Here is a 19,914-nt window from a genome sequence, read left to right on the forward strand (position 1 = left end):
TAAAATCAAACTCCACGCTATCCGCATCGCGGGGGTTGAAATATATCATTCCTAAGGGAATTTAATTTTCGGACCACGCTAAATATCTCCACCTATCTATCCATCCCGTCCCTTTCATATGCGCATTCCCGCCCTTTGCGCTCGCCTCTTGTTCGGGGCGTACGTATTAAGCGGCGAATTCTTGGCGACATTTCGGGGCTTGTGCTACGACGGCAGTATTTTCCCTCGCCGAGCGACGAGTACCTGTTCGCGTGGCTCTGCCGCCGGAGCTCGACGTGGGACGTTCCGGAGGACCTGCGCGTTCCGCCGGCCTGGCTGGTTCAGTCGCCTCCACCAAGCGGCACTCACGTTCCGCGTCCGGACCGCACGCGCCTTTGTGCCGCGCGCGCGAGAGTGCTCACCCTCTTCCCCTCGCTCTCTTTCTTTCTCCTACGTACTCGGCGAGCGCAGCGCATTCCGCCGTGCACGAGAGTCAATCGCGCGGATTTTCCTGCACGTTTTCTAGAGAAAAAGAGTCACCGCGAAAAATCTCCTTGAAATACCGACGACGGACAACGTCGTCGTTCGTTGATCGAGCCGGCGAAGGCAACGCCGGTGCCCGCGCCGGAGATGACTAAGGGCGCAATTAACGGTGTGTTGTGAGACTCTGCGGGGAGACCAGCGGTTGTTTGACAAGTGATCAGTGAGCAACGGCTCACCAGTTTCCGGTTAGTGCTACGTGCGCGCAGGAGAACGCGATTTCTACGCGGGTGGCGGCAGTAGTAGTAGGTAAGTTCATCTTCCTTTCACGGCGAAGAGCCTCTTTTTATTTTTATCAGCCCGGTCACGGGACAAACGCGCGTCGTAATGGCGCGATGGGCCGTAAGTCTCCCGCGCCACGGGCGAAAGAACGGTGCTGAGAAAGTGTTGCTTCCCACGGTGGTCGATGCTGATACAAACGAGCGGACTGAGACTCGACGAATCACGTGCACCGTACCTTCCCTTGGCGGATTACTTTTATCGTAAGGAGTAGCTTCACGCGAACACGTTCGTTCAGTAGGAGCGGTAAATATTAATAGGAGCGAATCTTCCTCTATTTATAACTCGCATTAAGTCAAACCTTCAGTGTCGTCTTGTAAAATTATGCTGAAACTTTAGCATATCGTGTTGCTTAATCACGTTTAGGGTGATGGTTTAATTAGCTGATCGGATTACTTATCACTCACATAAAATCGTACGACGCAAGCGTAGAATTAATTGAATTAATTATATGATCTGACTCGTACGAGAATGTGATATGAGAGCGTAGAAATAGCAGTTAAAATATAAGCGAAGATCAGGACTCGAAGTTCGATGTCGAAAAGTGATTTCAAGTGAGCAGAGTCAATATGCGTTGCCCTCTTTTCGCAGTTGATGAACCTGATACGTCATAATCGATCATAGCGCTTGACGATCATAGAGCTTCGTAAAAACGGAAATGCCCTTCTTTCGCGGATCACACACGCGTAATCCGTCGCGCGGGGACGCATCCACGAAACAGCGGATTCGAGAGATTAATATCCCCGTACTCGCCGGTGTGATAATTAATCGCGTCATCGGTCGACGACTCGTGCGCTAATGACAAGTAGGGATTAACGCACACGCGTACGTACGCGCGTGCATACCGCACCGCGTGATGCACTTCTAATTATTGCACCGCCATTCGCCTCCCACTGGGATCGAGAGGGCTTAAAGCCGTGGAACGTGCGTCGTATATTATTCCCGATCTTCGTTCGCCGGCGCGAGAGGTGGTTTTAACCATTCCACCCTCAGTTACGGTAGACATGGCGCGGTCGTCTATTAATAAGGAGGAAGATCCCCGGGCCGCCTTTGTTATCAAGCATCATGTCACAGTATGAATTGCGGCAACGCCGATTCGGCTCGGAGCCACCGAGGCGACTACCGTAATGAATGGTCGATAGTTAGGTGCTCATGGAAACATCAGCGTGAACCGTCCCACCCCTTCATGCTTCCCGAGATGTCGCCGCGTTTCTTGCGGAAACTTGCAGTCGTTCTCACTATTTGCTACGTTTTAATTCAAACATGTCACGAGTTGGTACGTGCCGAGTGATGTGACAAAAAGCAGTTTGTGCAAATAAGATTTAAGAGTTTATCGATGTAAACGGGAAATTATTTTTTTATTCACAAGAGTCTTTAATGATTCGTTTTTCCAATAATTTGAAGAGAGAAGAACTTAATATAGAATATCTGTACATGTACAAGCACAGGATGTGCTTGTGTCGATCGAATTATTTAAATTTCAATCCATATCATTTATGAATGCAAGGCAAGAAATCAGCGTAACGCTATATAACGTTATGCGTAATGTTGCGATGAATCGATCCATGAATCATGTAACAAGCGAAGTAGGCGGTTGTGGATAGCACGAGCCAGATGGGAGTTCGTTAACTAGCGGAGAGTTTCGCCTAGATTAGTCGCTTGATAATTAAGAGCACGTGTTTTGTGAAATTACAAGACAGCCGACTGGTCGAGCGAGTTAATTAACGCGTGGGATATGGACACATTTATCGGAGATGCATATCCGGTTCGAAAATCACGATGCTCACTAGGTGGAACGTGATGCCTCATGCTAATTGCACGATGGCTGACTAACTGCTAACGCATTCCGATTTTCCGAATAACAGGCCGAACACCGCGCTCGAATTAGAAAGGCTTCGTGCTTCGGATGGATGCTACATCCGATTTCAATCGTTTCTTGAGAAGACATCAAAGCTGATTACAGTCCATTTTGCATAATTCGGTGAATGTTGTGCTAGATTGTGAATTCAATTTTATCGAACTGTACTTGTAAATGTAAAACATATTACTACTAATATCGTTACATTTTTCGTGGCGCTGTCAACTTGGACAACTTGAATAACATATAAAATGTAAAATTATTTAAAAATAGTTAATGTAAAACAGGAAAGAAATGACCGGTTGTTCTTTTCGTGAATTGTTCTCCTTAATGCAAACGAGAAGTCATCAAGGGACCAACAATCGATCCTCGAGAATCGACAAGTACCGTTTAAAATTCAAATGTGAGTTCAATGCTTTCGACTGTCTGGCAGTAACGACGATTGAACGATGTAACGTCAGCATTGGGATAAAGGAATATAAATGAGGATCATCGTACAGTCGCGAACGACTGACAAAGACACATCTGAACTTTTAACATTTTTATTTGAAAGCAAGAAACCTGAAAAGTATTTCTGTATTTATTCTAATACCTGATATATGACACTTTCAGGTAAAATGTGACATCTATCCGAAATTCTCGGAATAAATATCTTTATTGTATTGTATTTTCATTACTGCGAAAGTTGACACTATAGGTTAGCGTAGAAAAGATATTAAAATATTTATTTTAATATTTTTTTATAATAAAATAAACATGAAACAAGATAACAACTTCAAATATTATGTATTTTGTTGTATTTTTATTATTGCAAAAGTTGACATTTATAGGTTAGCGGAGAAAAGATATTAAAACTAAATTTTTATAGAATAAAGATAAACACGAAACAAGTAACAATTTAAAATATGCATTTTGTTGGAAAGAATTAATTATTTTAATTTCGCAAACTCTTCAATTCTATTTATTAACAGTATACTTTTTTCAATATTTATTATTATTAAAATTTCAATATTTATTATATCCCTCTTGAAACGGACCAAATGCTACTCAAATCTTTTTCCTTGCAACAATTTATGAAAACATCTCCCGTTTGTTAATTGCGTAATTTATTTAATGCTCACGCACGAAAGACACGTCGTGCAATAAAAAGATAACGTCGCGTCATTCCGCACATTCTCGTCGTACAAAGTAAAAAGGAGGGTAAGACGCAAGCAGCATGAATACAAAGGATGACTTACGTGGCACGTATGCGCGAAGAGCACAAAGATTCATGAACTGATTCGAACAAGCGTCGACATCGTAACTCCGGTGTTGTACGCTCCGGCATTTGCCGTACTTGCATTTAAAACAATCTCGTACGACGTAAGTCGCGACGAAGGCGGAATTCATGAGAAACGTGCGCGAGATTGTAGCTCGCCAAGAGAGAGATGCGTAGCGTGACTGAAACGACCAGGACTACGGCTCTCTCTCTCTTCCTCTTACTCTCAGGCGCGCGAAAAAATTCGATAGTTTCATTTCGCTTTTACGGCGCCGTAACACCAAAGATTTCATCATCACGGATGTGGACGGGGGAAAAGACGCGGTAGTCGGGAAGATCGGAGGGACGACGGCGAGGATCAGTCGGGCGGAAGCTCTTTCGGGGCGAAATACATGCGGCTATGCAAATATCCGTGGGTCGGGGCGTTTCGAGAGAGGAGGGATATGCATCTGGGCGAAAATGCCGGTACCTCGGCGTTGCGCGGGCTACAAGTAGCTCGTAGATCGAACCGAACCTACATCCGCCGCTGTGGCTATTTCACGAGAGATCGAGCGATATCGATCGTGGATCAGAGGAACGGTGGGGAATAGAAAGGTACAAACGTAGAAGGGGAATCTTTGTGGGAATGATCGCGGGGAAGCTAAACGATAAAAGTGCCAAAGCGTTATTGTTATCACCCTTATGGACGCGGCGCGCTTGGTCCTTTCGCGTATTCGGATCCGCTGCATACGCTCCTAACTCCGTGCACGATAATTATGGAAATAATATCGGTACCTCGCGGATACGTGTTGGATCATACATAGGATCTGGATAACGTGGCCGGATGGCCACGGATAACGGCGGCGATGGCGGCCATTCGTTTTTCCATCGGATCGCACCTCTCTAGGAATCGACTTAACATCGATTTTCTATGTAAACGTTCGGGCCGTGACCGAGGACTCAGGGCGATCCGCGGGATGCGTCGGACGATCTACATACGTAGATTTTTCCTCAGTGCGGCTTCCATTCGTTCGTTCTCGCTCGTAACTTTTAAAATGGGTTACATCGTAAAAGTAGCGGACTCAGTCGACTCACTGAGTCCGCTCCGAGTCGAGAGGACTTTTTCAAATTTAACTTTTGTTGCATCCGGGGACGACGCAGGACCGTTCGATACGTAGTGCAGGAATCCAAAAGACATGAGAGCAAGCATTCAAATATACAGTAACTTTCATTGTAATTTTATAGAAATTTTTCCGCGGAAGTACTAGCAACTTGTCCGTGATGTAAAAATTGGATCCTGCACGTATAAAAACCTTTGCCACTTGCATACGCTTCGTCATGAAACATTGATATCATCCCGTCCTAAATTAATTAGCTCTTCTATTGTGCGAAACTTTCAATTGATTATACTTAAACTTTAACAGGAAGTTTTTTGCTTCTCAGCGTGGAAAGTTTACGTTTTCGAACTTAAATGCTTTTTCTTCTCAGCCTTTTAATTCGCTCCGCATTCTCTCTCACGATTGATTTTTTTAGTCCATTCAGACGGAAAGTTTCTCTATAAGTCTTTCGGAAGCTTCTCGTTTACGGTAAGATTCACTCAAACGGCAGTATAAGCGTAATCGTCGAGGAACGATACCGCCATTAGTCCGGCACGCTCGCAAGCTCCGGAAGCTATAACAAGTTTCTTGTAATCATCCCCGGCGTCCAATTGTCTTTAACTGTACGTCTGCTCCTAATTATATCGTTGCACGCGATACCCAAAGTATGAAAATCATGCAGTGCATTTGTGTGTGCGTAAAGAGCATTGATGGAAGTTACGTCATAATTAGTGGTTGCCGAGAACCGTTAACGACGACACAAAATGATCCCGACATCGCACGTTCGTTATTATAGCGATTCCCTTTATAGGATTGGCAGACAGCTTGAACACATTCTCGTAATAACGGGACATATTACTATAATGTGCGTTCCCCCGAGAAATAAGCGGCAGCTCATAAAGTTCCGAACAATTCTCTGAAGTTTTAACGATCGTCAAACGTCGAAGGCACGGGCTTTAAAACGAGGGCGCGCGTTCTAGCTTTAAAAGACTTAAGATTTCCTGAGAGTCTCGCGAACCGTACTTTTATATGTGCATCGAGCACCGGCTCGATAAAAAAGAAAAGCGAAAGAATAATGGGGTCTTGCAATTTTGCAAATGCCAATTTACAGACCGGTGAGATTTTTCGTCGGGCAAATTTCGAGAGCTCCGAGCAGCATTGCGAGCAAATAGAGAGAACCGTAAGAGGACTGTAAAGTGCAATCAATAACGGAAAAAAACTAATGCTTAAATGGAGAATGGAGGAAAAAATATCATTGATAATAGACGTGTTCCGCGGTGTCGTAACATTACTATTTTTGAAATCGGTAGGATTTTGCACATGGGCAAATTAACGAGTTTCGTGTAAATCGCGCATTCTACGATTGGCGTGATTGCAGGCAAGATAACGAGAGACCGCGTAAAAGCAAAAAGTTACGAAACTCGTTTACAGTCAGACACATATCTGTCGCCGTTCGTTGGCCCATGCGCAGCCGATCGTTACTGAAAAATCGGTCAACGAGCGGCCGTAAACTTCGCAGACGAGCGCGTCGAAGGATTACTTTACCGATGCGAGTGTGCGCGTTTGCTCACTCGCTAGTTCGTTCGCGTTTTCTCGGTTTTCGCAGAGAATAAACTTTTTTCGAGATCGGTGAGACGTGTTACGCCGACGCTCGTAAAACTCTTCTTCTCGGCCTCCTCTTGTGCGGCGTCTCCTCGCTGCGCGCGAGCACAGCAATTAAGGACTTCTAAGAGTCTGAAATCGTTCCGCTCTACCAATCTCCTCTGTCTCCTTCTCTTTCTCTTCCTCGTCCAAGACGAGCCTGACAGCCAACACTAACCGATTGCACAACTGGCGTGGCTTTGATGGCCACGATGGCTTTTCTTCCTTTCTCTCTCTCTCCCTCTCATTCTCTTTGGCTGTGCCAGTAGCAGCTTTTTGCTTCCGAGTTCCGCTTCCGTTCCTTCGAACGGCCCTTAAGACCGGTCCTCTCCTTCGAACTTGCATTCCCCTTCTCGCCTCTATGGACGTTGTCGCGGCCGGGACACAGAACGACGACGACAAGGAGTGCTCCAACGGGGTTATCCATGCGCCGGAGATGCCGATGGAATCCGAAGCCCCCGGGCTCGAGTCACCTCTCACTCAGCTGGAATGTGTTTCTCGGACCAACGTCTCTCTCTCCACTCGTGTATGTACCTTGTCGAGCTCTGTTTGGTGCTGTATATATCGATAACTAAGCGCCATAGAGACCAGCTCAGGATAGGAATGTTGGCTGGGACGCTTTGCGCGAGATAGGCCGCCTTCGCCACCGTTGCTGCTGCCGCCGCATCCCCGTTGATGTTTCGGACTGAATAGAAATCCGAGAGTCCCACGCTTGTACAGTCTCGAAAGGTGCAGGATTCTCATCTCACAAAGGGAGAAACACGTTTGTACACTTCACAGGACGAGCCGTTGGTGATGCCGTAGGCAAATGAGTTCACGAGTTAATTCACGCTGTCAAGTTTCAAACGCGTTAAATGCAGGCTTCTTCATCCAACATCAGTTTCATCTTATAATAGAGCATGAGAGATTTTATCCTTTATTAAACAAATAATTTGTACGCAGAAGGCCTAAATGGAGGTCGGAAAGTTGGGACACTGATAAGTCAGCGTAATGAGCGTAATGAGAAGAAGCACTATGCAACTTTTATGTATCGTCTTAGGCTTGCGATTAAGATGAGAGCGAGTCGCGAAAACTATCCTGATGTTTCTTGTAAATCACTTCTAATTTCACAGTCACGCACACGTATTCGCTTGGTCGAGATTTTGACGTTAAGCCAATCTTACCATGTCGTCTTACTTTGGAACCGTGTCTTTCAGTCAAAGCAAATGAGCTTGCTATAATTTAAGATATGCTCGACGAAGAGCGATTTAGGTTGAAATCTTGATATTCCGCTACGCGACTACCCGCTCGTCTCAAGCACTAACTGTGAATATATTTCACAGTGAATATATATACACAGTGTGTCCCAGATTCTCCGCTGTAGTTTGCCCTCACTTACGGATTCTTTAATCAATTTGATCAAAATTTCATGCATCAAGAAGTAAGAATAGTTGATAAAATCCTATAGTTGATATGTAATTTCAGAATCTATTTCGACGATGTTTCAGTCTCGGCCGTAACTAAATTACAGAAATACTCGAATCCCTTCATTTATTATTTATATCTCCTTTCTCTGCCAAACTTACTTAAAGAAACTTAGTGTGTTATTAAGGCTACCCAGGCTTTCTCTTATACTTCATGAGAAGCGAGTTCTCCTCGAACCACATTCAGCGGTCATATGAAACTGGATTTGCCCTCGGCGAGAGGGCAGAGAGCCTCGGCTCCGTAATATACGCACTACTTGGCGCATACTTGCAACCGGGAGCAACGGAAGCGGTTGAATCTATTTTCCCTCCTCTCTGTTCCGACCCTGCTCGAATGCATGCCCGGCACGCCCCACGTCTTGGCCGAAGTATTAGCGTTAATGGCGACTACATTTTCCGGCGTGGAACCCACCGAGATGTCCGACAGCCCGGCCGGTGTGTACGCCCCGACGTTACTCTCCGTGGCTGCTTCTTAATGGCGATCGTGCGTACCCCGGTGATGTTGCCTACAAGCAACGAATCTCCTGACTACGTTCCTCTTGGTTCCACCTTGCGCTAGTTTCACCCATAAGCCTTTCCTTTCTTCCGAATTCACGGGAAAACGTCATCCCTCGCTCCCCGAGGATTCAGATTCCCACTGATCTTTCCGAAGCGTGCGTCACGGGACCACCCTCCGGCTCTCGAATCCTCCAGGATGGGAATCCAGGAGATGGAGCGCGGGATTTTCGTAATAAAGACTTGCGGCAACGTCGGCGAAAAGAAGTTTCCCACCGAAAGAGAAGTACGAGCGATCGGCCTTACAGATGCGACGCGGAGCTTGTACCACGCGAGCGCTCCTTTGTCGAGGATTTCTTCTAAATAAATCAAGCGTGTGTCGGTGCGGCACGGCGCTAATGTAAATCCTGCGAATTCCACGGCACGCGTTTTAATTACTGGAGATAATTACCAAAGCACGCGCCACGCAGATCCACTTAATACAGGCCGACAGGTGCACGTGACAAAAGCGCAACACTGTTAATGAAAAATTGTACCATCAGCGAGAATTCTTCTTACAATGAAATTTATGTAACGGAACTTCATTCCGTCGCGTCCTTTGATGATAACGCACACCGCGTAACGAGATTAATATAATGTAGAATTTTATAACAATCTCTCTTTGCGCCCGGGAGTGCGTATTGTACATGTCTGGTGCGCGCGTGCCTTCGTCGACACAAAATTAGAAAAGAAAATTCCGCTACAGAAACGGGAAAGTCACAATAAAGTAGGTCGTGGCTACGCCGTGAGATCAAAGGGTACGTAGCTTTTTTCCCGCGAGGTTGTAGCCGGTAAACAGGAAATTTTCCACGGAATAAAGCCAGCTTGAGACAAACGCGCGCGGAGCAACGCGCGACGCCCCCCTTGTTTGCATATGAAAATGTAATATCCTTAGCAAATTTACTCGAGGACGATATAATCTACGTCAAAAAGGTCGAGAAAAAAGTTTAGAGTAACAGTCACGGCATCATTGAAAATATATAAAGAAGATCGTCCAAAGTTTAGAAAAAAATCGGTTCGGCAGAAACGTTAATAGAGCGTATTCGATATTTCGGCGCGTCATAAAATATTGCAAGTTGCATTGCTCTGTACGCTGAAATGCCATTAATTTCTCGAGGGTTTTCGCCGGAAAATCGCGATTGTAAAATAGGCAAAGCAAATTGTGCCTATCCTCTCTTTTACTTTTTTTCGTCCGGAAAAGCCTGGCGATGTTGGGCGAATGGGGAATTATACCGAGAACCCAATGGTGGAAAATTCCGTTCTAAGCCAACTCTGTTCATCCCGCGAGATCTAACTCAAATGAAAGTCGCGCTCGAAAGCGCAGCAAAAATTATGAGCGTATGCGTATGATCAACGGAGTCAGCTTGTAATAAACGTCATTCGCGGCTGGTATTCGTTATAATTTTGCGCGATGCTTTCGAGTCACCTCGCGAGTTCTTCCCTCTTGTCGATCTTGTGTGGGGCGTTTCGAGGCGAATACTTATTGTTAGCTTATTACTCGCGGCACGGTGTGCCACGGCAAGTTTTGCCGACCTCACGGGACGTATGCTCGTTACTACATCACTTCTACCTTCATTGCACCGCTGCCGATGTGCTCGCAAATTTATGTAATTGGATTTCATTGGATCTTACCTTTTCTCATTCGTTCAGTTTACATTTCCTGTCGTTAAATTGCATGTACCGCCGAGTTATTAAATTTACTTCGGATGGAAGTATTTTTCTTTTCCCCTTCTGCGTCACGTCTCGTTTCAACTAGTTATCCTCAAAGCAATTTGGAGATCATTTGCTTAAATGTGCAAAATAATAATAATAATAATAGTGACAAATAGCAATAGAATTTTATTCTTCGGACTGAATGTGAATATGTTTCAACGACAAAGAACATTTATTATCGGTGAAGAATCATTATGTTAATTATGATTTATACATATATAGATGTGTAAAGCATAGATATAGTGAATAATTGAATTTGCAGCTCCGTTTTGTGCGCCTTTACTTTGAAGGTACGTTGTTTGCGATATTTAATGCAGCGTGAGATTTATGCCAACATAAGATATCACGCGCACTCTCCGCGAGGATACAAAGACGGTGAGCGCGGCTTAGTCGACTTCCATTCGGCGTCTATTTGAACGTGGCGTCGCAGGAGACACAAGGAGCGACTCGTCTCGGATATCCTCCTTCGATTCGCGTCGTTAACAAAAGCGCTTCTCATCTCTTCCTTCGAGAGCGCGAAGAGATCGGGGTCGGAGGGAGGACAGATAGGAGAGGAGGGGAACTTTCACGCGGATAAACATCCGAGTATCGAGTGGAAGCCGACCAGATGGAAAGCACGGATCTTCAAATATTTAAAGTTATCGTCAGAGAGAGTCCTCGGCGGAACTCTGCGAGAAACGTCGATGGGAGGAAGCGTCGACGCGAGTCAAGTTCCCCGAGGAAGGAAGTTGGCCCCTGCGGGCTCCGGGGCCAAATTCGTTGACCCGCGTCTCCCGGCTGTGTATGCACGCGACCGCGTGTGCGCATGTATGCACGTATGCACGTGTGCACACCGTGCATCGATCGCGAGCGGAGGCAGCGAGCGCGACTCGCGCTCGAGAGGATTCGCTCGGAAAATTTCGATCCTTCCTCCCGTCTCGTCGTCGCGTCAATCGACGCGAAGTGCACTCGGAGCCGACTCGACTTGGTACATTCACGCTGCTGTTCGCACTTTGCGTCGATGCATTTTCCCGCGACGCCCCGAGGATTAGCCGAGACGATCTCGATATGGTGTTATGTCGTCCGGGATAGCGGTGCGACCCGATTGCGTCGCACAAACGGACGAGTATATATACGTATGACGAGCGAGCGCACTCGTCTTCTCGACGAGATCTCGCCTAGTCCCTCGCCTAGTCCCTCGCCTAGTCATCCCCGTAATTTCGGCTGTGGCTAAATTAACGCGATGTCTTTGGCGCTCCATCTATTCCGCTAATGTAATTTAGCGTAAAATCAAGTAGGGGATTACGCGCTGGATCATGCTACTACCATCCCCGACCAGACCCGGCTGCGTCTGACAGCCGGAGCGCGGAATTGACGCCGAATTGTTGCGAGCGCAAGCGGGAATTGCAGATTGTAGTCGGGAAATGAACGATGCGGTTTCGTGTCTAAAATCGAAGTACTCTACGTATCGCCGCTCAAATATCAAATTATCGTGAAACTCTGGATGCAGGTAATCATTCCGATAAAGATTTCGACTTTTCGACTAATTTGTCCACTAATAGAAGTTGTTGTGTTTGTGTTTGCAGAGATTGAAACAGATTTATCCATTAATTAAATTTGTACGGAATGATTTACCGAAACGTGACATCCGGTTCTGTTAGATTAAATTCCAACATCGTAATTAGGTTACTGTTAACACTACTGGCGCTCATTAAACTTTCATCAAACTCCGTACAGATAATATTGTATACATACTGATTATGATGTAATTGTCATCATTATTGTATATATAATCACAATTACATCATAATCAGTGTTAACGTATTTAGTGTATGTATAACAGGGTATGTTTGGCAATATTGAAGCAACTATGACCATCTATCCTGGAGTTGCCATACATATACAGGATGTTCCACTTAAATCGATTATCTTAAATATCTCACTTATTGTTAATGATAGGAAAAAATGTCTAAGGAAAAGGTTATACTGTCTGAAGGTACCCCATATATGGAGTATACCATGTATATACCGGGTGAGTCATTTAAAGTGTTACAGACTTATATCTCGGAAACGAAGCATTTTAGAGAAAAATGTTTCTTGGAACAGACACTGAAGTTTTTTTTTAGTATTTTACTGTTTACCTTCAGCATTTACCCAGTGTGCACCACGTGGAGATTGCTGATCGGATTTGCATACTTTGTGGCCCTGAAAAGGACCGATTGCTCCATTTTACTAATCCATGAGATATTCAAAATGTCCTCCAGCATTTTCTAAACATAATATAATTCTTCTTCTGAAAATACGTACTGCTTCTCATAACGTATCTCGAGTGATCTCCAAACATGCTCTTCTTATTCTTTGCATCATGTTTTCTCCGATCAGCAACCTCCACGTGGTGCACACTGGGTAACGCTAATGCTGAAGGTAAACAATAAAATACTAAAAAAAACTTCAGTGTCTGTTATAAAGCGAGTTATTATCATTGGTCCGTGAAAGATTGAACCTGAGTTTTCGGAATAAGGAGGGCATTTTTAAAAAACATGTTTCGGACAAAAGTTACATACTTTTCGACGGAGAATCAGAATGCGCAATAAAAGTTGGGGTTTCGATTTAAAAAATTAGAAGTGACCTTCACATGACCTTCAAACGACTATCCAAGGTCAAACCAATGACCCCATCATCTTATGAATGCTTCGTTTCCGAGATATAAGTCTGTAACACTTTAAATGACTCACCCGGTATATGGTAACTCCGGAATAGATGATCATAGTTGTTTTAATTGCCAAAAACATATCCTGTTCTTCAATAAAACAATGTTTAAAATAGCCTAGTATTATTGTAATGTTTTCTTTCATTAAATATTGTTTTTGGAACAAAAACTGTATATATTTCAGATGCATATTTAATCGCGATACTGGCAATATCTGACATATCTGACAATATTGCCAGTATCGCGATTAAATATGCATCTGAAATTTAGAATTCTCTGGCGAAGAAAAGACTTCTTGTTATTAAAAATGTATATAATCTACATAAACATTTTTTTCAAAATTTCAAGGATTTCCTTGGCCATCTTTCACATATGCCAGGGAGAGATGAGTATAGAGTACAAAGTTAGCTGGGTAGCTTTAAAATCAACGTATTATAAAAGTAAACACAAGAGAAAAAAGAAATGATTCTATATTAAAATTAGACCTAAGCACACTTCTTACATTTTTAGAAAAAAGGTTTTGACAAGAGTTGTTAATAACATCTTTTATATCCTTGTTTTCCATCCCTCTTCCACAGGTATTATCAACTTAGGTATGCATTTGTTCAGCGTCTTAAAAAAAGAGGAAACTTTTGTAGAAAAATGTAATAATAATAATTCCACGAGTGATTATTCCGAAGCTACTATGGCCATCTCTCTCAATTATTTAAGAGAGATGATACAGCACTTCATAAAACATGACGGATACGAATAGAAACTGTACTACGTCAGCTGTATGCGGAGAGTTCTAAATAAAGTTAAAATCTTGATTTCTGTCGGTTCAAGCCAGATGTTTCTGATACTTATGCGAAAATAGTAATATACGAAAAAATTTTCAGCTGGAAATAAAGCTTGGAAATAAAATAATATGGAAAAATGGAAATATTTTCATAATTATGATGTTGTTTTGGAAATGTTAAAATATTAAACCTCCTCTTACAAACTAATAGAGCAACTAATACAGCTGTACGGCTAATAGCGAACTTAAAGCAATTGCTCATCTCTTTCGTGTGACCATTTATCCCGAAAGTACTATATATATCATCAAATGGCTATATTTTTCTATTTGTCATTATTGGATCCGGAGTTGTAATCACGCCTGGACGATTAGTAAACTGTTTACGAGGCAACAATAGCGCGACTTTGTGCCAAAAATAGCATTCCTAGATTCAGGAGTAAAAGATGCAGGAAAGTAGAGGAAGAGGACATCTCTCACGAGGAGAAGGACAATAGCAGGGACAATGCATCACTCTGGCCTTCCACCTCTGTTTTTGTTCTCTCTCGTTCTTGGGGTGTCTCAAATACTCCTCAGGAATGTTGGTCCAGAGAGAAAAACGTATAATACGTTCTTGATGGGTGCAGCTCGACGAATCACGGAATTTGCCCCGCGAATAAAGCTCGCCCTCACGTTGCAATGCAATCTTTAACTTCTCGCGAAGATACACCGCCTGCTTTCGACTGCTTTTCTTGCGAAATATCTTCTACCAACTTCTCATCGTGCCGCGCGTTCGTTATTGAAAATGTAAACTCGGGCGTGATTCTTGTCTGTGCCTTTCCGGCCTGAAAACTTACTCCGTGAATGGAGGAATACAAATGTGACCGACCCCCTCTCTCGCACGGAAACGATGAGATTTTTAATTTGAAAATGGGTGGCATTTTACATCGTTTCGTAATATCCCTCGTCTGTAATCTCGGGTTTTCTCTTCTTCGTCGTAGCAAATAAAAGTTTAATAATTTCGCAGCGACTTGGACGGTTTTCGTCTTTCAGCCGAAGCAAAGTTACGCCCCGAGAACTATCTGAAGACCCGGCTTTGAAAGCACACTCTCGGACTAACAAGTTTATACTTTTATTGAGTACGCTCGCGCGGCGTAAGTGCATTCGGTGCCGAATGCTTTATATTGTCGTCCGATGACGGCCGGACGTTTTCGAAAGGAAACTCGGTTCGTTAAAGAGCATGCTCGGCGAGATAGGAAAAGCGTCTTCCGCGCAGCCCGGGTCTCTCTTTGAGGAAAAGTCGGTTGCATGCAAAAGAAATGAGCGCATGCAAAACGAATACGTTGAAAAGACCGGAGATAGGGCAGCCGGGGTGCGAGCGTATGCGAGCGCCCGCGCGTTCGGTGAGGGAAAATGTAAACGGCTGTTTAAGATACAGTCTGTGCCTAAAATTTATGCAAAATGCGTACTTCAGAATTCCTGATACGGCGGGATCCGTACGGGAATGCGTCACGGTTCGCGCGTCAATTTACAAATTGCATAAATCGTCCGTTGCGCGTTTCTCTTCCGCGGGAATTTCTATTCGCGAAATTTCGCGTTGCTGTTTCGTTCGGACGCGAACTCGACGGCGACGACGCGCGAACGTATGTATTCCCGAAAGAAGAGTGTAACTAGCATGCTTTAAGTGAAAGAGCATCGCGTCCTCTCACGAGAGAGAGAGAGAGAGAGAGAGAGAGAAGAGAAAGGGAAAAAGGAAACGGAATTAGCACTTTCAAGTTGTCCGGCGAGCTTTAAAAGCAGCTGTGCTATGACGTTGGAAACTTTCCCGTTCTCGTTATGGCTATTTATTTTTCGCATGCGCGACGAAACAGGCGTTACAGCGTCTGCAATTATGCCGTGAAAGATAATTGGAGTTGAAAAGAATGGCCTCTAATTATTCTTTGAGGCCAAGATTTCGCGCGATATATTCGTTTCGCCAGTAACAGCGTGTCCTTTGAGACAGATCAACACGTAAATGCTCACTTTTTCTTACAATAGAATATTCTGTTACGTCATCACAGAATCAAAAATAGGTGTTAAAGTTGCAAATAATTTAAGGAACTATAAGTTAATACTATGTATCATGTCTAAAACTGTATTATCTTCAACGAATGTATTGTAGATAAAATCAATAGGTACATCTCAAAGGAATTAACTCTAATTAGAACGATATTGCGATATCCGCTGTTTTATTATTAGAACGTTTTTTTCATCTCAACAATAACGGTGACAAATCACCAAAATGAAAATGTTTCTCTGGTTGAGCAATTTGTATCGTCTCCATGGGGAGTGCTACAGACAGAGAAAATTTATTCTCCTTTTCTTTTTAATGGAATCAACAATTCGCAATTTCCTCTGCGACGGATTATGCGGGATTATGTGCCCGCGCACTATTCTGTTAGTAGTAATTGCTCTCATTTGGAAAAAAAAGCGACGTGCTAGAATATATAGAGGCAGCAAAGTGGCGAGCGAATGCGGAGGAACGATTTTGTATGAATAGAAATGACGAAAGTTTCCCATGAGCGTATCACGCAAAATATTTGTCATCCCAGCGTGCGTCATCATAACGAGTTACTTGTTTATCCGTTAGCTCCGACGTCGCTTTGCATCACAAAAAGTAGGCGTACTCGCGCGAACGGAGCGTAGGAATTATAACAAGAGTGCCATATACAGTCTGATTGATTCAAATTTACATTATGTTCTGTATGATCAATGCAGAAACGTAAATTAGGAAAATATAGAGTAAAAGAACATTGTTTCATATTGAGAACTCGAACGAACGTATCGGTTCAGTGGCACAAAGGGGACTTAGCGGGGAATTTCGCGTACCCAACGCGAAATTACTTGCAGAAAGTCGGATGGATAACGTGGTTGAAATGATGGTAAAGGAATAGTGTAAGAACAGTTGGCAATATCCCGTGGTATCCCAATGCTCGTTCAGCGGAAAAGAATCGAACTTCAGTAACGCGGGAAGACAGACTTGGCACGCAGAATGACATTTCGCTATGTCGCATCGAATGGCGGATTTTTCGTCCCTTCGCGTTTCCGACGAAGGGGCGAGAAATTTTCGTTCGATCTTGCGGAGCGGTAGACTCGAGAGAGAAGGCGCGAATTTCCGCTATCACATTGGACACCCAGTCCATCCATCACGGTTGCCGCCGTTCTTTCTGCGGAGATAGGACCACGATACACTCGAAGACCTTGCCAGGCATGTTGAAAATCTCACGAGTGGGACACCTGTCAAATTAGCCGCAAACAATTTGTACCGAGACACAAAAGCGGAATCGATCGATCGAGTCTTATGGGAATACAGAAAGCGGTACATCGGAGATGTCGATTGTCGAATTTAATGAACCCTTTATGAGATGTCTGTGTGCCTTGATTAAATTACAAAGACCAGGTCAGATAATTGAGCATTGGATAAAATTAAAACTCTGAAAGGTTCAGCTCCTTTTTCTACTTATTGATTGATCGATATATATATATATATATATTTTGTTTTACGTATACGTATAAGTATATATATATATATATATATATATATATATATATAAAATACATTTCTTTTACAACGGGAAAATTAGTCTCAGTTTAAATTGATTGCGTTATTACGCATAATGTAAATCACTAGATGTAGCCAGCCAAACAAATAAATTGACGCATAGAATCATAATTAATGAGTCATTTAATCTATTTCCCAAATAATATGAGATGCGATGAATTGTGGTTTATTGTGCGAGATAATAATACTCATTATGCGCCCTGTGTCTATTGCTATTATCGCGCCCTACAAGCACGTATGCGTACTAACCCATAATCACGCAACGTGAACGCGCACGCTTTGATGTGGACGACCGGCGCTGTCAATAACGTAAGTATCGCAAACCGCGATTACATGGAATTCAAAGGGACGCGAATTATCGATACTACAAGGATATCTACTCTCATTGGACGCTCGTTGCTCGGTGGAGTGGCATTCACACACACACACACACAATTTTCTCGTCACGTTATGACCAACCAGTCATGTCGATGAGAATAAGCTTTGTTATAACGGAGCCTTCTGTTACCTAACGCGCTATTATTTTATTAACGGCGCTTCCATTGATTCCTTGAAAATCGGTGAAAAGCGCGACACAAACGAACTGGATCTGGATCAGCGATTAATTTATATACCTCGTTATCACCACGTTGTTTCTAGCAAGAAAAAAGCTTTTCAAACGATATGATAAAGTGTGAAATCCTTTTAAATAAGTTAAATAAGCTTTTTTTTTAAATTAGGCCAGGTTTCTTTCTCAATACTGTCCCTGTCAATTATCGATATTGCAACGATACTGTCACGGAGGACGATGTTTCCCTTTCTGCAAAAGTCGAATTTAAAATTAGCGTCATTGATTCGCGCTATATATCTTACATCGCTCCTTTGATTAAAGAACGTCGCAACTCAAAAACACAAGTTTTTCAGGAGAGCAGTTAGAACATTTCTTCTTTTTGTGAAGTAAATTTTAAGACAACGAATGAAACAAAATTGAAGCAGATTTTTTTGTATCGAAAAATATATTTTTTTCTTTACAACAACTCAAATGAAATAGAAATGATTGGAAGCCACAAATCTTGCACAAAAAAAGCACTAACGGTAGCGGGCATTCCCGAACGACACAATTGCTATCTGGCGGATGTTTTTGCACCCACATTCATGACGTTCTTCCATATGAAAATATACAACAAACAGAGTATCTCTGCATTACTAACAAACAAAATCAAGAATTTTTGAGTTGTGACGTTCTTCCACCAAAGGAGCGATATGTAGGTCGTCGTAATTTCCACGCACACGGGTAAACGGGCAAGGTACGCCTGAGGAAGACGCATGCAACCCGGTTGGATCGGCGTTGCGTGATCCCGGCGAGAGCGTCTTATCGATTGGTATATTAGCTCGACAGGCTCGCTGTGCAGGCTGCAGAGGACGAGAGGATCGGCGAGAACGGGGAGGTTCGAGGTTCGAGCACCGGCATCGTCTCTGTCCCTGATACGGAGCGCGTGTACACACGTACATAATATTCGAGCTACCCGTAGGCGTGGTCGTCGGATGGATAATCTATGTTGTGTGCGAGGCGCCCCGTAATTCTGCTCCGGCGCACCGCTAAGTAAAGGGTATTGGCAACCGTCCTCGCCCTGGCGGTTTACACTACCGCACTCGTAGTAACGCGAACTGCCAGATACGACAGATATGGGAGAGCGATTACGTTATGGGTATGGCCGCTCATTGTACGCTCGGCCTCGCGCGCCTCGCGTTTACAGAGCGATACTATTTGTCCGGAGCATACAGGCCGGACCAATTAAGGCTTATGTGCTTTTGTCACCTTCCGACAGGGTAAACTTCCTTCGGGCAACATGTTGGTACTGCGGCCGTCTCCGCGCTTCCTTAGAGCGTATTGAGCAAACTCGCCACCGAGCGTACCCTCGAATCCAAGCCTAACGAACGAGTGAAGTGCGGGAAAACTGCAGTCTTTGCACTATGCATCGGTTTTCTATTTTCATCGACGATGTATCCATAGACGAATGCAACCACCTCGAGCGGCGGTTATACGGATTTCCATTCACGCCACACTGCGTGACGATGTATAGCATCGGCCGTGATTCTGAATTATATTTAGTAGAACTTTCAGATAAGCTGAAAATTTGATTGCGCTCGCCATCGTTCTTATCACGATATCATCAGGCGTGAAATCTGGCGCAGCGGCCGGAAATAAGTGGCGGCCAGAACCCTCGCGTGACTTTTAATAGATACATCGATCGACGAGCGAGATAACAATCGAAAAAGTGCAATCGCGCGCGCGAACAGGCCGCGCGGCCGGTCGGGCACGTGGGATTTACGGTTTCCGGCCGCAATTAAACCAGTCGTCAATCGTCGAATTAGAGATCGCTTCAGCCGGCGCAGGTCGCAATAAGTCGCCGCATTATAGTTCGGGGCGCGTGTTGCGAAAGGATAGACGTCGCGTACGTGTACGTGTTTGCTATTGGCAGGGCCGATATACGCGCGATAATAGCAGTTACAGGACACCCTCCAACCCACGTTCATTGCCTAATGGAT

At 44.0% G+C, this 19,914-nt stretch overlaps 1 protein-coding gene across 6 annotated transcripts in view; it reads left to right on the forward strand.

The window, feature by feature from the left end:
* The first annotated feature begins 317 nt into the window (after nucleotides 1-317).
* LOC105287792 (T-lymphocyte activation antigen CD86) overlaps nucleotides 318-19,914 on the forward strand; it is a 235,361-nt gene continuing 215,764 nt past the window's right edge. For all 6 annotated transcript variants that reach the window (XM_011353559.3, XM_011353562.3, XM_011353557.3 and 3 more), the window contains exon 1: nucleotides 318-768. The gene's annotated coding sequence lies outside the window, so the exon portion shown is untranslated. The remainder of the gene's footprint in view (nucleotides 769-19,914) is intronic.

This window comes from Ooceraea biroi, chromosome 8, assembly GCF_003672135.1.
Source record: "Ooceraea biroi isolate clonal line C1 chromosome 8, Obir_v5.4, whole genome shotgun sequence".
Classification (NCBI taxonomy): domain Eukaryota; kingdom Metazoa; phylum Arthropoda; class Insecta; order Hymenoptera; family Formicidae; genus Ooceraea; species Ooceraea biroi.